Here is a 6,000-nt window from a genome sequence, read left to right on the forward strand (position 1 = left end):
CATACTTGCATTTCACCAAATTCCAGGTCTTAACGCGTTAACTCCAATTCCTGCCGATAACGTCAATATTGATGATATTCATCTGAACAGCTGTGTATGTTTTATTATCGGTTAGTACTATGTAAGTATTAGTTTTGGTTATCTCTCTATTACATTTCAGGTTAAGTGGGGTGGGGGGCTCAACTTCCACCACCCTCCCCTCCCCTCCACTCTCTCATACATGAAAGAGTTAATGTGAGATAACTCAGTATGTAATACATACTACTGTTCTTTTCAATTTTACTAATATTAATCTCAGGCTTTGTCTTAGCCGTTTAGTCTGTGGATTATAAATTTTGTACCCACAATTACCAATTTAAATTCAAGATTTTTAGTGTTAAACTATTTATGACTTTCTCTTTAATTGTCCGACGTCACATAAATATGTAGCTTCCAGAGGTTTTATATAATTACACCACTTCGTGTTGGTAATACACAAAAAAACACATACTTATGGAAAAACAGCTACTTATTTATTTGGGCGACGTTTCGAAGAGTATTCTCTCAACGTTATCAAGCTAATACAGTAATACAAGAATAATGAGATCAATATATACAGAAAACTGTAACAACAATTCATGAAACCATACAGGACAACAACAAGATCAGACCTTTGGGGATGATGATGTTGTCTCTGCATCGCATCAGGAACGTGAGGTTACACTTCGTCTTAACATATTTTCCCTCTAACCTGTTGACTGTATTGATAGTGGTTACTGCCACATCTCCATATTGATGGCGATAATAATCTTTAAGAGGCATTTAGTAACTGGGTAGAGCAATACACAAAAAACACATACTTATGGAAAAACAGCTACTTATTTATTTGGGCGACGTTTCGAAGAGTATTCTCTCAACGTTATCAAGCTAATACAGTAATACAAGAATAATGAGATCAATATATACAGAAAACTGTAACAACAATTCATGAAACCATACAGGACAACAACAAGATCAGACCTTTGGGGATGATGATGTTGTCTCTGCATCGCATCAGGAACGTGAGGTTACACTTCGTCTTAACATATTTTCCCTCTAACCTGTTGACTGTATTGATAGTGGTTACTGCCACATCTCCATATTGATGGCGATAATAATCTTTAAGAGGCATTTAGTGTTGGTAGTTATGGGTCTTGGTTCGCTCCAGGTGGGTGTTGGCCTAGACAGTTCATCGGGATTTTCCGGCGTGTTTTCCTATCGTCAGTGGTGCAGGATTGAGGTCCTGGCAAGTACAGCTGCCTAGTCTTTCGGATGGGGCAAAAAACTTGGGTCCCGTGTACACATTGGCGTGCACGTAAAAGATGCCTTGGCAGTTGGAATTCGATATAAAAGTAAGCCGTAGTGCCGCTGTCCGGGCAAACTTGTCCTCATAGCACACTGCATGGCGTATGCCCGTCTTCATTAGTCCAGTCGCAGCAGAACAGTAGGATGTTAAAACCTAATTTCATTTTTGTTGGTAGTTATGGCATGTTAATCATCATCTACGTTTTATAAGGTCATGGATTCTGATTGCATGTATATTGGATTTAACGCTCTACTTATTTGCACCGACTGGGCTGACGAAGACGGGCATGAGCCATGTGTATTATGAGAGATATTTGGGCCGTACAGCATCGTTACGGCCGACTCTTATTTCGAATTTGTACACGCGACCTCGGTTGGAACGAGTAGGCACTGTCCTTGTCGGGCCCTCCGTCCTGCACCACTGACAAGGCAAAACCACGTCAAATAACCATGAAGAAATTTCCCAGTTAGCACCAGGAGCGAGCGTTTTACTCATTGCTGCTCCCATGGTTCTGATATTATTCACAATATTTGCCCCACTGCTAAAGATCCCTATGAACCATATGTTAGTCCCGAAATGATCTAGTTTGTGTCGAGTGGACGCCTACCCCCCCCCCCCCATAAATAATACAAAAACAAAATTGATTGAAACATGTGTCTTAAAGGAGCTAACTCGCCATTCTTTGGCACCTTGAAATTCACACAAATGGGTCTCAACGCATATTAATGTAATATGAATGTATATAAATTAATTTACGTTTAATCACTTCTGTTTTTACTGTAATTTCTAATCAGATATGTTCGGCGAAATACGCCAAAGTGAAAATGGCAGTCTTAGGCGTCTGGTTATTCCAGCCTACTCCGGTAGTCTTCCCTTGAGGATATGTTTAGCCTCGTTCACCGAGTCGCTCATTACAAATGGCGCTCTAAGCATTATATCACGAGATTCGTGTGCCAAGTTAAAAAATTTCATTGTCTTAAATATTCGATACCAGAAACCCATCTTTTCAGGGTAAGATAACAACAACAATTTTGATTTAAATTAACCAATAAGAAGTTCATACTTATCTCTTGTAGAATTACGATCTTCATTAGTCCAAAGAAGTAGGACGTTACACCCCACGTTTAAGAGCTTTTAAGTTAGTGCCCCATGGGTAGTTTTAAATGACTTGATTAAACTGACAAGATTTTCTTTATCTCTCTTCTACTACAAAGCGGTGATATCGCTCTAAAGCAGGTACAACAATTAAACTAACAAGTTGTTTAGCCTTTGGGCTGTACAAAACATATTTATATACATTTATCTAGGACATCATTTTCAATATACATTTTAATTTTTTTAATAAAAATTATAATACATCAATTTAGTTCTAATTGCAAATAATGTTTTTCCAAAATTTGTTAATTCTTTAATGTTATGTAGACTAAGTCATAATGTGAGGTTAAATTATCTATTATTAATGGTTACCTGTAATGTACTTCAAGAGTATGCTCTGCTAAAATGTCTTTTCGGTTGATTATATGTAAAAAGTACAATGTACAAAGTCCTAATACCTGAAATGATAAAATCAAAATACCTGTAAGAACAAAGATGATGTGGAACGTCAAATTTAATGTGTCAGATGCAACTGTTTTATTGGGAAAAAAGCTGTTTTTTGACGTGTCGTCATTTTACATTTCACTCATTACATTTTGCATCTCATTTGGCCCTCAGGCTTTCTACATAGCCTCTTACGTACAGGACTATCTTTGATATGCAAATGTAGGATATCACATGATTTATTAACATATACGGAAACAAAACCGAGATCAACCTGGCCTACTATAAGCCAGCACACTATAAGGATATTTACCACAGATAAGAGAAAACCATCCTTGACAAACGATAAAATTTGGATGGTACTAAACTCGATTATCATGATTACCAAAGGGAGGGGGCGGGTGTGCAATATCAAAATAGGGTCTTAATACGAAATTCCAGATACCATGTTACATATCAGTGAAGAACACTATTATTTCTCTTTGTAAATAATTTTAAAGATAATTTGGATGGTACTTTTAACCTTTATTAAGTGACTGTATTTGAGGTGGGGGTAGAGTATTCAATGTTAAAATACGGGTCTTAATACAAAATTCCAAATATAATGTTGCCTATGGTCTCAGCTTTCATTTGTATGCCGATGATACTCAATTATATATTTCATTTACACCTAGTTGTCCATCTTCTTTCAATTTATCAAAATTGCAACTTGAGAACTGTATTAGTGAAATTAGAAAATGGATGTCAAAGAACTTACTAAAATTGAATGATGATAAAACCGAATATTTGTTATAAGGCCCAAGGCATCAATTAAGTAAATTTACACATGATAACCCCCCTGTTGTAATTGATAATTGTGATATATTTCCATCTTATGCTGCTCGTAATATTGGTGCAGTCTTTGATAGTTTTATGCTTATGGGAGCTCAAGTAAAAAATATTTGTAAATTGTGCTATTTTAATATCAGAAAGATAGGTAAAATACGTAAATTTGTATCTGTAGAGTCTCTGGTTACTTCTCGATTAGATAACTTTAATTTACCTTTAGTTGGTTTACCTTTAAAGCTTATAGATAAATTACAAAAGTACAGAATACTGCAGCTAGACCTGTTACTTTAACTAAGAAATGCGACCACATAACTCCTGTTTTATATAATTTACACTGTTTTATCATATAAACTACTTTTAAAGCCCAAAACTGTTCAAAGGAGATCCAGGTTTTTAAAAGATATTTTTTATAATATGATGTTTTATCTAATATTAATCTGTATTTTAGAAATATATAGATATATCCAGTGTCCCATAGGCTATTATGGCTGGGCGGTTTTCTCTTTAAGTTTTTAACTGAATTATGATATGTAAATGTACACCGTGTGACACTTTAATAAACACTTCTTCTTCTTCTGTGTCCAGCAAATGGGTGAAAATGTGGATTTTCCAGCCTAAACCGGTGGCCATTTTTTTTTTATTTCAGACTGGGGACTTTTTGTTTTTATAACATACCGAAAATAAACCGTGGTCGACATTTCTATGACTGTGATGATGTGAAATTGGGGTACAATGTCTGGACTTTAAGGAGGAATATGAGAAAGAAGTGTGGTTGGCACTCAAAAATGGAAGATGTTTTTGTCATGTTTATTAGCCCCAACCTAATCCATGTTTTCAATTTCAAACACTTCGCCGATTTTATAACTCGGTGAATTAGTATAGTTCCTAATCCCAAGTCAATGTAGATTTTGTTGATTTGACATTGACTTCTTCTGGTGAGTAATTAAAGCAGATAAGTTTTAAATCCACAACAATCGTCAGTACCAGTGTCTCTCATTTCAAACATTTCAAACAAATCGAGAACCCGAAGCCGGACATGCATGTTATGTAGTGTAATTCAAGTCAAATATAAATGATAAATCTTTAGTATGAGTCCTAAGTTCCAACTGCTGACTTTACTTTTCACTTCAAATGTAAAACTACTGATGGATAAAGGTAAAACAGATCTCTTAAACGGGTGTGCTAACAATTTTGCATTGAAACAAATATGTATTGAGTTACGATCAATCCAATCTGTAAAATTAGAAAACAATGACCATTTTTATTTAACTAAAATCCTAATATCTTCAAAACTGAATAAACAACCCAGATTTTTAAACTGTTCGTCAATAGATACAGTAGTTTTAGTATGATCTTTCACTATTCTGTGCACAGTCTGAGACTTAAATATCAATTGCTCTGCAGGGGGATTGCACCACACACAAACACTTATACAAGACAAATCTACGGACAAGACACAATATACAGAAATCACAAACAACAAATGCACATATAAGATCATGTGAACGGATCCGGGGGCTTGCCGTAGGCGTCCACTGCGCTATATAGTCCCGGGCCTGTAGTAACATAGACTAAATTCAAAATGGTTGTCTTAAAATAATGATGTATCATGTTTATGTTATTGGTTAAGTTCCTGTTTGATTTATGTTCCTGTTTCATGTTCTATTCCCGATGTAATGATACTCTGTTATCTGTAGTGTTACAATCATACATATCATAGTAAATTAAAATTAGTTGTGACCTCCGTCCATACCTACAAGAAAATAATGATGAATTATTATAAATTTGTGTCAGATGTGGCGACAAATGATTCCTTTTAATGGAAAACAAAGAATCACGGTGAAAAATAGAGGGTAAGGAGTCCAAAAAAGCCTTAGAACAGAGAGGGGGGGGGGGTATTTTCATATTGCAGCTTAATTGGGACGGGTAGGAACGGGTAGCGCCCGATCAGAGACCGTTCCTAAAGGATCTAGATATTAATAAGGACTGGTACGTAATGTAATGACATAATTGGAATTTCATATACATATGATTACCAACTTTCATAAGGAATAGAACTAGACTGGAGCTAAGGTCCTACTTGTCTGTTGTGGTCCGTGGTGTTTAACGTCCACTTCCACCGAGGGTGAGGAAGTCGGAGTATCTGCCAGCCACATACGTTCACACAAGGGATCGAAACAGCGACCGCACGCCACTTGTCTGCACCAACCGGCATAATAAAGTATCTTTGGGCAAGGGAAATAACTTTAAAACGAGATTTAAACTCGACGGAAACCTAATGCGCACATGTGTACCAAGTTTCATAAAGA

Source organism: Patella vulgata, chromosome 8 (genome assembly GCF_932274485.2).
Source record: "Patella vulgata chromosome 8, xgPatVulg1.2, whole genome shotgun sequence".
In the NCBI taxonomy this organism is placed as follows: Eukaryota; Metazoa; Mollusca; class Gastropoda; family Patellidae; genus Patella; species Patella vulgata.